The 13,652-nt window shown below is 32.3% G+C and overlaps 2 pseudogenes; both read left to right on the top strand.

The window, feature by feature from the left end:
* Nucleotides 1-5,279, top strand: part of LOC131856464 (ATPase family AAA domain-containing protein At1g05910-like) — a 50,975-nt pseudogene extending 45,696 nt beyond the window's left edge.
* A 3,713-nt stretch (nucleotides 5,280-8,992) lies between these two features.
* LOC131856463 (ATPase family AAA domain-containing protein At1g05910-like) overlaps nucleotides 8,993-13,652 on the top strand; it is an 84,437-nt pseudogene continuing 79,777 nt past the window's right edge.

Raw genomic sequence — 13,652 nt, 5'->3', positions numbered from 1 at the left:
CAAATTGTTCTTGGGATAATTGCCTCCATCCAGATCTCATCCTTCTTAATCACAAAACATATGTCATCCTTATATTTATTTACAATTTCTTGTGACAGTCTGACTCTAGCATTCATTCTGGGCTTTAATGCTTGAAAATACTCATTAATATTCTTCTCTTTGTTTTCACCCATGTTGTTGAATAAGTCAGATAACTATTTGCCTACCGATATGTCAAATCCAAGGTTCTTATTACCTATACCGGGCACCTGTTTGGTTATATGTAGCATTAAGAAAACAAGTAAGTTGTCAAATCTAAATGTCCCTTTCTTATCCTTCTTGATCTTTCCCATATTGTCAATCAATTCATCCTTCAACCATTCACACACATCAATTTTCACATTATCCTTAATCATGTCATGAGCACTCTTTATGCATAAGCTAGAAACTAAATTTAGTATGTTTGCATGTGTTGTTTTGTAGCCTAGAATCATGCTAATGAATCTCACATTTATGTCAATTATATCATTCACCCTTAAAGACCTTTTGTTGGATGTTGCACCTGTTAGGTTCATTACTAGGTCATTTCAGACCTTCTTTGTCTTGTCAAGTCTGTTACCAGTGGAGGGTAACACTGCTAAAACTTTTATAGCTTCCTTAGTAATTTTGTGAATAGAATCTAGCCAAACGAATGCACCATGTTCCCTTCTCAATACTATCCTAATAACTTCCTTGGGGAAATCTAGAATGCAGATAATTTCTATGAATCCTAGGGTTTCAATTATTTTGTGTTCAGGTTTCACAATACCAGAATCATCACAAAGAGAAGTCTTGTACATGTTCTTAATTTCATCATCTCCTAATTCTTCTCTATGGCAATGAATATACATCCTAGGGTATCCTGCAAAAACTACTCCTTTGGGGATTTGAGAGAAAGCACCAACATTATCATCCTTCTTTGGTATTTTCGGAACTAACTGAAAAATGGCCTAGGGCACTTGATTACTTCCACTATAGTAGGGTTTGCTATGAATTCAGGTACAGAAGAAAATGCCATGTTTATAAATACCTTTTTCTGTCTTTGGAAAGATTGATTGCTGAATTGCTTTGCCTCTTTGCTTGAAATGCCTTAGCTCAGAATTTTCGTGCTCTTCGAATGTTTGAATGCTTGGTGAAATGGGAGCCAAAAACACTGATTTATAATGTTAATTTTGCCAACCACCATGTTTAATGCTTGCCGATTATGTAATCACTTAACATATGTGCCGGTATGGAAGTAATTTTAACTTCTTACCATCAACCGAGGGAATAATAGCATGTTTCACATTTGTTTGCCAAACCCTCAAAAAAAATTTCTTTAGTTAGATGAAGACTCTCCTGCCGGTAGAGTGCTACTATGTTCTGCTGGTGGAGGAGTATTCCTGTCAATATTCAGTTCTGATTTCCTAATCCATTGTTTTGAAAATTCAAGCTTAACTTTTTCAACCTTTTCTTTTCCTTTCAAACTAGGACCTTTGTTGTTTACCGGTGAGGACTTGCTTCTACAAAATTTAGCAATATGGCCAATTTTGTTACATGCATAACAAGTCACATTATTTTTTTGAATAGCCTTCCCATAACCTATGCCGGTTTGTGTTCCGCATTGATTAGATAAATGTCCAAATCTCCCACAAATATAGCATCTCACATTCATTCTGCAATTTTTAGAATTATGACCAACTTTGTTGCATTTTGAACATTGACTGGTGGGTGTACAGGTATTCTGATACTTTCTAGATCTACATTGATTTTCTCTATGACCATACTTGTTATAGTTAAAGCATTTGCCATTAAATTTATAAGGAGTAGGTTGTCTTACTGGTTTGCCATGATCTTGTGTGTTTGCAGTATCGGAGCTTTCACCAGTTTCAAAGCCAAGACCATTAGTGTCACCATTAGGTTTCTGATTCTTCAACAAGTCACCAAGTTCTTTTGATCTTTTCTTGAAGTTTTCTTTATGTTGATTTGCAATAGCCAGTTCTCCTTCCAAGATACCTTTTTGTCTCATGAGTTCATTTGAGTCATTTTGTGCATGCATTAGATTTGTCTTCAACCTATCATTTTTATAACTAAGTCTTGTGTTTTCATTTGCAACATCATTTAGTCTTCTAGTCAAGTCTTCTTCATTCTTCTTTCTATCTTCAATTTCTTTACAAAATCTCATAGTCATATCCTGCATCTCATTCTTTGTTGTCATGTTTTCTTGTTTCAGCTTATTTATCAGATCACTAAGAGTTTCCTTTTCATCATTCTCATTTTGCATCTTTTCACAAAGTTCTCTTCTCTTGTTTCTGGAAATAGTAAGATTTTCTTGGAGTGCTTGAATAATATCCTGAGCAACCTTTAGATCATCTTCAAGTTTGATATTTTTCAATTTTTCTACATCATAGTCTGAGAGAGCTCCTTCTAGTTGCTTCATCATGTTTGCCATCTATGCTAGTGTCAAGATCTTCCTCAAGCTATTAGACTTCTGAAAATAGAGGACCAGGCTCTAAAACCAATTGTTAGGATTCCCATAGATATTGAGAGGGGGGGGTGAATTAGTATCTAATGAGTAATAATATTTTCTTAACTTAAAACATGTAGAGCAAATTAGAATTGTGTACTGGTCAACAGAAATTAATGCAATAAACAAAGATAAAAACAACCACATGAAAAACACACCATAACACAAATTTTTAATGGGGAAACCCAGTGTGGGAAAAACCTTGGTGGGATTTGTGACCCATAATATTCACTTACTTGCCAATAAGAGAATATTACTGCTACAAGAGGGGCTTGCACATGCAGGAAGGCCAAGTGCCTAGAGCGCACTGCTCAATTACAAAATGGGAAGTCTCACTAACTTACAAAATGGATTATATAAATCTAGTGTCTTGTACTTCTTCAAAATAGCATCTGCTATGCTAGATCCAGTACCAGTTTATAGCTCTGCTTCTTACATAAACCCTTAGCCTATAACTCACATAATAGGTCTGCCTTCTTAATTACATTCCTCAATGCATTGCCTATTTGTTCTCCAATGATCTCTTATATATATGAGTCATTTTACAATTTTCTAAGTCACCTCACAATGATTTTACAATAATAAACAAAATAAATTACAACCAAAATTCCTGTCGGCTTCTGTGTCGGTATGCTTCCTTTCACTGTCAGTGCCGGTGGTCTATGTGCTAGTGTAGAATCTGACTTTTCTGGTGCTGGTGCATTGCCTTACCGGCATCATAGGATTTTAAGGTTGTCATCAATGACAAAACCTTCAATCACCTACAATGTCTCATTGGAGTGTGCATTTGCCAACACTATTGTGGTACTAATTTAAAACCTTTGTGCACAGAAGCTCAAATTAATACTTTCCGTGAGAAATATCCTCAAGTATAAACTAGTGATGATAACTTTGTCATAGATTTTACTTCTGTGAAAGTAGAGATGCATAATTTGTTAGACTCTATGTCTACTATTACTCCTATTTCCCATAGAGGTGCAATAGTACAATCAAGGCTATTGTCCCTAGTAATAGCTCCATGCTTACAAGGACATCTAAAAATAATCGATGATTATATTTTTGAGATCTCCTACATAGTGGCCAAGGGTGATAAAAAAGATTCGTTAAATGAGAGTTCTCCTAATCTTGCCAAGTTACTTGGATTTCCCTATGGTTCTTCCATTCCGTTTGTTTACAAAATGAGACTTCTACTTTGTGTGAAGGAGGGTGTTGGCTTGGTATGGTTAGAAAATGCTTTCATAGATGTTTTCACGTCTATAACATGAGTCTAGTTTTTAAAAAATTTAAATTGGTTGGCTACTAAGCTAGCTAAATTTCTAAAGGATGCAATATTTGTACTTTTCTTGCTAGGATCACATTGGCCCTGCAATTTTACAGGAATTAGAGAGGTTCCCTGTGCATTGTCTTGGACTTCCATCACTTTTGTTTGACCCAAGTGCACAGACCCTTGAGGAAGCACTAGTACACATTGTGGGAGAAGCAAGTATGACTACTCCTATCTTTTATCTGCCTCAACTTCAACTTTGGTGGGTGACAATGTGTATATCATTACATTAATACACTTGATACTTTTAAAGTTCTGTGCATTTGGGATTTCCTGTGATATATTTGAAATCATTTTGTTTTTATTGCTAGAGGTTCCTAAAATGACTACATATCTGATTTTGTTTGTTTCACTGAGCTTCATAGGCCGATGGTCATCTAAGAGTTGTTCTACTAGCTATACCAGAATAATTGCCATCAATCCTTCCTTTATTACTTCTTGCAACCTCCTATGTGCCCTCTGATGAATTGGATGGAGAAGCTACATCCTTGTTTGGTCATCTCTATATGTATGTATCAATGACATCATTGTTTTAGTGCTTGTATTTTCCCTGCTTCGTTTGTTCAAGATTATGCTTAGGCATTTGAATCCGAATATGTCTTTGGGATGTCTGCAATAGGTTTTAGAGTGATGCATCAATCATTATTTGATTCATTTGTTGAGGATGAAAAATGATTCAGTTTCTTCCATTACCCTGTCATGGATGAAGGTGCTCCTGACTATTATTCAATAGTTCAAATTCCAATGGATATCACTACTTTACTGCAACGTGTAGATAACAGGCATTAGTTGACATGCACAACATTCCTGCAAGATGTGGAACTAATTCGAGCCAACGCAAAAGTAAGCATGAATGGGCATGCTTATGATCCTAGCAGCTTTATGGGGTTGAACAAAATTTGGTTTTCCATTCATTCCTAATAATAACTATTATTATTTTTGCATAACATACATATAATGGTGATGATTACTATGGAGCTCGAATATATAGCAGAGCATATGCACTAAGGGATGTGTTATGGTTAAATGTGCTAATAGAGACATACATTAATTTAAGTTCAAATGTTTTATGTCAAATAGTAAGCATTTATTATTCACTTTTCTAATCCTTGTCTTACACATAATCGGGTTATTGTCATGCTCTCTCAAATGGATCCTGCACTAGTTGTCTTTTGTTATAAAATTGTTGCTCAGCGTGGGCCAACTCATTTGTCAGAGGATTCGACTACAGATTTTCCTTCAGATCATGTTGCTCAACCAGTTCATATTACAAGAGCAAGTGAATTCTTATGTAACATTCATCCTGATATGAATGTATCTCAAAGTTACGAGGTCTTGAAGTGCTCAAAGCACAATAGTGATCCATTTGCTAAGAACAGATCACAAGTCATGGAGATTGATAATCCTGGGCACAATACTCTAAAAATGTAATGCCTTGATGGTAGTGTGACAAATGAGGAATTTAAAGGTGTGCAACAATGTGAGGCAAATAATAAAGAAGAAATGATGAATCAACCACAATGTGAATCCTCTTCCAAAGTGCCAATAAGCAATCAGTTAGCAGAACAAATTGAATCAATAGAACATAATTTTGTGAAATATACTGAAAAACATTTGAATTTAGTTCTATGATGTCACAATCAATGACAAATCCAAGGACACTTATCAAAAACATCTTATAGTATCACCCATTCTTAACATTCATGTGTCATATGTACCATTTTAGAGAATTAAATTAAAACACTCTATAATGGTTAATGGTGATTTATGTACATATAGTTTTATCATTTGGTTAATTTTCAGAATGGAAATCATGGATTTCATTTAAACACAACATATTAATTTCTCTATACATCTGAAACATTTCTTAGAACTTGTAAATTTCTTAAAATTGATTAATATCTAAATTTTCATATTTGTTGTAAGGCAAATTTCAACTTTGACAAATAAACATATGCAATCTCACAGTTTTAGGCTATTCAAATTATACATATGAATTCTATTTTTTATCATCTGTCATAAAATCATAAGCTTTTCAGTTTTTGGAGGTTTTGTGTTTATCTAGCGACTAAAACGTTTTCTTGCAAAAAAGTAGAAAGCATTTTTAACTATTGCTAATTTATATTATAAGGATATGAGATTTGAACATGCTCACCAATGCCAAGCATCCACTAAACCTACTATAACAATTAGATATTGTTTCTAAACACATCAAAATCTTTATGTATATTGAAGATAGCTAACAAGATGAGGTCACACACATGACCTTAGCATGTCATGGCCACACAAAAATAAAGGTGAAGATGAAGGTTAATCTGGTGATATAAGCTTAAACTAGAAGGAATGTGCAAAGCTATTTATAATAAAAATTCATCTGCAAGAGAACTTCAACATTTCTTTTCGTGAATTGAATGGGAATGCTCATGGAGAACGAATTTTGTACAATAACAATAAATATCAAAATAAAACAAATAAAATGATTTACAAGCTCCTTTCAATTATTCTCATATTTAATATAATGTTCTATCTAATAAGTTGTAACATGTTGGCTCTTCAATAAGAAGGTTCATTTTTATCTACATTCCCTCCTCATTTTGTTCTAGGCCATTCAATACACACAATTTAAAATAATAACTATTGTTTTGTGGGATTAGAAATTTTAGCCTTGAATTAAAATGAAGTGGTTTTTCTTCTATGAAATTGGTTCACATACCTGATCAACTTATTGTTTAGGATGTCATTATTCAAATATATAACTTAAAATATGAAATTCTGATTATTTTGAGTAAATCAGATTATTTGTTACAATATGGAATATCTCTTTTCACTTTCTTATTAGTATAATATATTTAAGAGGCGACTAGTTGTTATATTATGATCATTAAATATACATTTATGTTGGTCATTCATGTATTTATATTAGGCATGGTTAATTGAAAATGGATTAAAATATTTTACTTTTAAGTAAATATAATCCATAGTATTAAATGGTATAATTATAACTAGATTTGTTGGTATATACACAAATAAAACAAATGTAATAGATTCAAATCCTATCTTAAATACATAACAATTATCTAAAAATTACACTATTTATTTGGATTTCTATATTAAAATTATCATAATGAATAAAACCAAACTTCCTTACCTTGTCCAACAATGAAAAGATATAGGAAGTTATGATATTAAAATATTTATATGAATATTTTAAACTTATTTTGGTGCACCTCAATATAAATAGATTTTAATTGTAATGTATTGGGATGGTATCACATTAATTGTGTGTTTCCTTACTTAATATCTTTTATTTTTCTTTATGATTTTTTTCTGCATGTACATAATATTGGTTTAGGGTATTGAGAATGAAAAATTCATTAGAATCTTCAATTGCAGACCATGTGAGATGTGGAAGTCAAACGATTGTGATACTTTAATGAGCACAGAAAATGTGTTTATCTCCATATGCTTGTATACTTATGTATTTGTCACAATGAAAGATTAATATTTGGGAGTCAATATAATAGAAATTGACATTAGAAACAATGTAGAACAATAACCATGTGAGATGTAGAAGTCAAAGGATTGTGATACTTTGATGAGCACAAAAAATGTGTTTATCTTGGTATGCTTGCACAATTATGCATTATTTACTTTGAATGATTAATATTTAGGAGTCACCTAATTTAATAGAAATTGTTATTTGAAAGTATGTAGAATTATTTTCTTATTAGATTCATGTGATTATCTCATTTTATGTTGTTATGACTTATTTTATATGTGAATGATATTTATCTCAATAGTCTCATTTATATTTAATGATCTATTATTTGAGGGTTATCTTACTTGAGTTCGTAATGATCAATAAGTCATTTTGAATTTGTATCATTTTTGGGGTCTTTGCCTTTCAATAAATAGAAGGATATTTTGTAGTTGATTTATCATGATCAGTTTTAATTTTTTCTTCCTAATTCATGTTAGGAATGTGATTTTCTTTGGTTCATGGGTTGGCATGATATATTTGTTTTGTGGTATTATGAGGATTGTCCTAAAACTTTACAATTTTGAAGTTATTAATAGATATGACTATTTGGAAATAACAACATTGTAATTTGATGTTAAGATTTCTAAATAACCACATCTCTTCAATTTCTTGTGTGAGTCAAAGATTAAAGACCATACTATGACTTATAGATTCACCTTCTACGTAAACCAAGGCCCTTCCTTAAACACATTATCTTTCTCAAATTCCAACTAAAAGACTATATATAAAAACCTCATACCAAGAAAATCACCTCCAAATTCACACCAATCCATTTTATCTATATCCATGTACTAGATTATATTCCATTGATACTACATACATACAATTTAGCAATAATATCTTTCTTCCTAGATTAGAGTAAACAAATTCTTCTAAAATACCTATTTTAGTGATCTCATCTAAGGTTTCCACATTAACATTACCAATTGTTTTCCACATTAAATTTTTACCCCCTTTAACTTACCATAAAGATGGCCTCCCTATTTCAATTGTTTTCTCCCTCTCCAACCCATTCCATTGTAAAACTAGTTTTATTCTTTTTTTCTCCATGTACGAGGACAATTAATATAATGTATACAATAATATTATAAAAATATATATAATCTTCTAAATGGGATAATTGTCAAGTAAATAAAATAATCTAAACTTTATATTTATATATATATAGATATATATATATATATATATATATATATATATATATATATATATATATATATATATATATATATATATATATATATATATATATAATTTTTAATAAAAAATGACAGTTCTTAAGATTTTAAAGTAAAATATTTTTAAACTAAAATTATATATTTATCATATATATTTTAAACATTTTTTATACTCTTAATATTAAAATTAATAAGAAGAAGAAGCACCTACCTTCCTATAGATTTATAAAGAAATAAATATTATTAGATTAACAATGAAAATTAATTGAAATCAATAATAGTATGAGGCTGTACAGGTATTCGGTAATTAATGTAAGAAACTAGCTTCTTTCCTGCCTTTTTTGTGGACTAATATAGAGTGTTAGAGGTTATGTTTTAACAAGAAAAAAGGTCATTTTCTGCAATTTCTTTGTTTTGTATGAGCTATGGATGGAAAAGCGTCAACCTCCCCTTCGACCACAAAATGCAGTGGGGAGTCGCAAAAATACAAACAAAACAAAGAGAATTCGCAAAAGGGAACCCTGCACAGGAGGCAGAATCTCAACCACAGCCTGTATAGTTTAAAGAAACATAAGGTAAATGGAAAAAACAATCATCTAGTGGATTTATTGCATTAGTTTACTCTCATACATCAAAATAGTGTCTTGTTTCGTGGTCAACTTAAAAAAGTTGATATCTTCTTTGGTGGTGAACTAGTATAGGAGTTGTCCTCCTAATGTTTTGTTTAGATGTTTATGAAGTTATTTGATTGTCCGTAAACTTGAAATTTGCAAGATATGTAACATTTTTTTAGGTTTACATTGGGTAGAACAATCCCCTGATCTAGGGGCATTCACTGTTATATTCTTAAGTCTTAACATCTTCAGTTGATATCATAGTTAATGAACATTTATTGTAAAGACATGTCAATACTATTGCTACCAATGCAATGTTTAATGCCAAATGAAGAAAGAAATCATATAAATTTAAACCAAATTCTTTGTTAGTGGTGGACATTATTACAATTTCTTGGATTACATATCTATAGGTGAATTTTCTCCTAATGTCCCAGGATGGTGTTTCCAGATGAAAGATATTGGTGAGGCAATTCTTATAGAATCAAGGTAATGTGCTCCTTAACATCCAAGGTCAAACTCTGGAAGAATGAAGAAGAATGAAGAAAAAGATCTTTACTATTTGTTCTGAATTGGGTGTAGATTTTAGTTTGGCTAGAATCCAATGCATTCTGGCCTATTACTTATATGTCACTAAGTTGTTGGTTTACTTAGTAGAAGAGTTGAAAAACTTAGACTGGAAAAAAGTTTGAAAAACCAAAATAAACTTCAAGACTTAACAGACCCAAAGAAGTTCAAATTTCAAAAACACACCAAATTTTTTGAACATAAGAATTTAGAGGAATTAATTAATTGAAGACCTTTCGAAGAATAGGGAATAATCAATTTATTTATTTAAGAAGAATAAATAAATTTGTAAAAATATTATTGAAAAACATGCATACTACTGACTTTAAGGAAAATATTGTAGAGCTCAAAAGGTGTTCATTACACATCATGGATAAAAAAGCTACTTCATTGCATATCAAGTTTAAGTTTCAATATAAATAAAAATTACAAATTATAATTTCAATGTTTAGAATGTACAAACTTTATTCTAATTCAAGATTAAGAAAAGCTTTGTGGGTGTACTCAAAATGGATGGTAGTGTTGCATCTTAATGTCAAGGAACAATATCATTGTCCACAAGAGTCTTAAGCGTAGTATCATGATGTGAATGCAACGAATGCCCCATTGATGGCTTGCCTTTTTTTTGTAAATGTTGCATCATAATTTCAATGTTCAAAATCTATAAATTTGTTTTGACTAAACTAGATCATTCAACAATAATGTAGGAAAGATCAAAGATCAAATGATCAAGAAGATATGAAGAAAAAAACCTAAGGTCAGAACCAAGAGCATAATTTTTTTTTGTTATAGCAACATTTAGATCAAAGATAAGTCTATGAATATGATAGAATTATAGACATATATATGCTACAGTAATGTTGGTAGCACTTAATGATCTTTGCAAGTTATATACATGTTTCCATTTATAATATATGATAAGATATTTGTTTAATAATCTATTTGGAATTTAGAGATATGGATTGCAAAAAGGGAATGCCGATCAGCCTTTCGAGTTCATGAGAGGTGAAGATGGTTTTCAGCGGTTCCCTCCACAAGTTGTAGTTCATTGAAGTCAATGCATTACAGCAGTTGTCTAATATGTGCTTTCTATTTTCTGTTACCAGTCTTAGATTCTATGCTCAGCAACTTAGTCAAGTTTAGTACTAAAGCTCTATCATTTGCTTATGTAAGTTTTAAACTAACTCTAATTTCTTCTTAGCTTCAGTATGCTAGTGTTCTTCAGCATTTTGCTTAGCATTGATGAAAATGTATGCTAATTTAAATAATAAATAATTTTTATTTTGAAAAATGTTTTCCCTTCTCATTGATCTGTGCTTTTTGAGTCATGGATACTTGAGAATTTTGTTTATTACAATACATCCATCACTCTATGCTTTTTTATGTAGATCATTGTGGATTTCTCTTTTTTCTTGTAAAAGCCTCAATATTATTTTGATTTCTTTTCTTAGGTGCACAAAACTGTTGGTTCTTTGAATTAGACACATAATATGAACAGGCATGTAACTGATAGAGTTCTCAGCTGCTCTTGTCAAATATGTAGGCATCTTTCATGATTAAATTTGTATGCTAAAGTTGCTTATACTGGCAGTCACATACGTCAACTCCACATCGTTCTACAAGAAAGAGGACAAATTATGTCAATTTAGAGGATTATAAAATAGATAACATACACATAGAGGATGCTAATCTAATGGTAGGATTTTCTCCAATCTCCATTGTTTTTTGTTTTTTGTGAAGATATAAATTCTCTTGCCCAATAATTTGTTGCATAATATTATAGGTTTGGGTATCAATGGTTGTAGAGATAAACATATTGCCCAACTACTATTAAAGTTGAGAATAACCCTAGTTAGGATGAGCAGTCCAGTCCAATGCAAGAGAAGAGGACAAGAGATATTGTATCTTTGCCATGGTGAAAAGGAATTTTGCCTCGAAATTCAACCATCCGACATTCTTCTCAAGATTCTGAAGACTAGAAATGCTTAGAGGAGGCCGATCATAGAAATGAAGGGGAGGCTAGGGATGGAGGAGAGGAAGATGAAGAAGATGAAGTTACTGAAAAGGGTGAGGAGGGTAAAGAACAAGAAGGAAGGAGACGGTATGCTATTTGAAATCGCACTGAGGCAAGGAAGTTTTCTCCTGAAAAAGAAGAAATGCAATGACTATAGTCTCCACCACGTAAAGTAATGTATAAAGGAATGGGAATAAAAAATGCACATGACGTGAGACGAGGTGTCTCAAGGAAAGAAAAAAATCTTCATGTACAAAGAATTGATGATGGAAAAATGTCTTGTTGGTTCATTATCACAGATGCATGTGGGAAATAGAAACTTTGGTCAGCAATGGGTTTGTGGCAGAATTGACATGCATAACGCAACTGCTTGGGGTTTGAAAGTTACATCATCTGGATGGGGACACCAAGGTGATATGTTTAGTTATGGACGTATAGATGCACAACCTACTGATCCTAGTTCAAAAGGTGGAGCTAACATTCAAACCTTACAAGTTGATGAAACAGTGAGTTTTGATGATATTGGAGGGCTTTCTGACCACATTGCTGCATTGAAAGAAATGTCTTTTTACCCTCTTCTCTATCCTGATTTCTTTGGAAATTATCACATCTCTCCTCCAAGGGGATTCTTATTGGGTGGTCCTCCAAGAACTGGAGAAACGTTGATTGCAAGGACTTTAGCATGTGCAGCTTCCAAGGTAGGATAGAAAGTAAACTTTTACATGCGAAAGGGAGTTGATGTGCTCAGCAAGTGGGTTGGGGAAGCTGAGCGACAACTGAAATTACTTTTTGAATAAGCGCAAAGGAAACAACCATCCATAATATTTTTTGTTGAAATAGATTGTCTTGCCCAAGTGAGGTCCAGTAAACAAGAACAAATTCATAATTCTATTGTATCTATGATTCTTGCTCTAATGGATGGTCTAGACTCTAAAGGTAAAGTAGTGCTTATTATAGTGACAAACATGATTGATTCTATTGATGGAGCTCTTCACTGTCCTGGTCAGTTTGATCATGAATTTGTATTTTCCTTACCTGAGTGTAAAGCATGAGCTAAGATATTAAAGATCCAATAAAGTGAAAGAAACCTTTATCAGAGGAATTAAGAATGGAATTAGCAGTAGCTTGTGTGGGGTATTGTGGTACTAATTTAAAAGCTTTGTGCATAGAAGCTTCAATTAATACTTTCCATGAGAAATATCCTCAAGTATACACTAGTGGTGATAACTTTGTCATAGATTTTGATTCTCTGAAAGTAGAGAAGCATGATTTCTTGGAAGCTATGTGTAACAGTATAATCAAGGCCATTGTGCCTAGTAATAGCTCCATACTTATAAGGACATCTAAAAATAATCAGTGATTATATTTTTGAGATCTTCTAGGTAGTGGCCAAGGGTGATAAAAAAGATTCAATGAATGACAGTTCTCGCAATCTTGCTAAGTTACTTGCATTTCCCTATGGTTCTCCCATTCCATTTGTTTACAGACCCAGACTTCTACTATGTAGGAAGGAGGGTTTTGTCTTGGTACAGTTAGAAAATGCTTTCATAGATGTTTACATGTCAATAACATGAGTCTGTTTTTTAAAACTTTTGAATTGGCTGGCTTGTAAGCTAGCTAAATTTTTGAAGGATGCTATATTTGTACATTTCTTGCCAAGATCATATTGGCCCTACAGTTTTAAACAGATTAGAGAGGTTCCATGTACATTCACTTGGACTTCCATCACTTTTGTCTGACCCAAGTGCACGAAACCCTTAGGAAGCACTAGTACACATTATGGGAGAAGCAAGTATGACTACTCCTATCTTGTATTTGCCTCAACTTCAACTTTGGTGGGGGACGGTGTGTATATCATTACATTAATATACTTGATACTTTTAAAGTTCT

This window comes from Cryptomeria japonica, chromosome 7 (genome assembly GCF_030272615.1).
Source record: "Cryptomeria japonica chromosome 7, Sugi_1.0, whole genome shotgun sequence".
NCBI lineage: Eukaryota > Viridiplantae > Streptophyta > Pinopsida > Cupressales > Cupressaceae > Cryptomeria > Cryptomeria japonica.
Note: the sequence above shows the minus strand (reverse complement) of the source record. Positions and strands in the feature narration are given on the sequence as shown.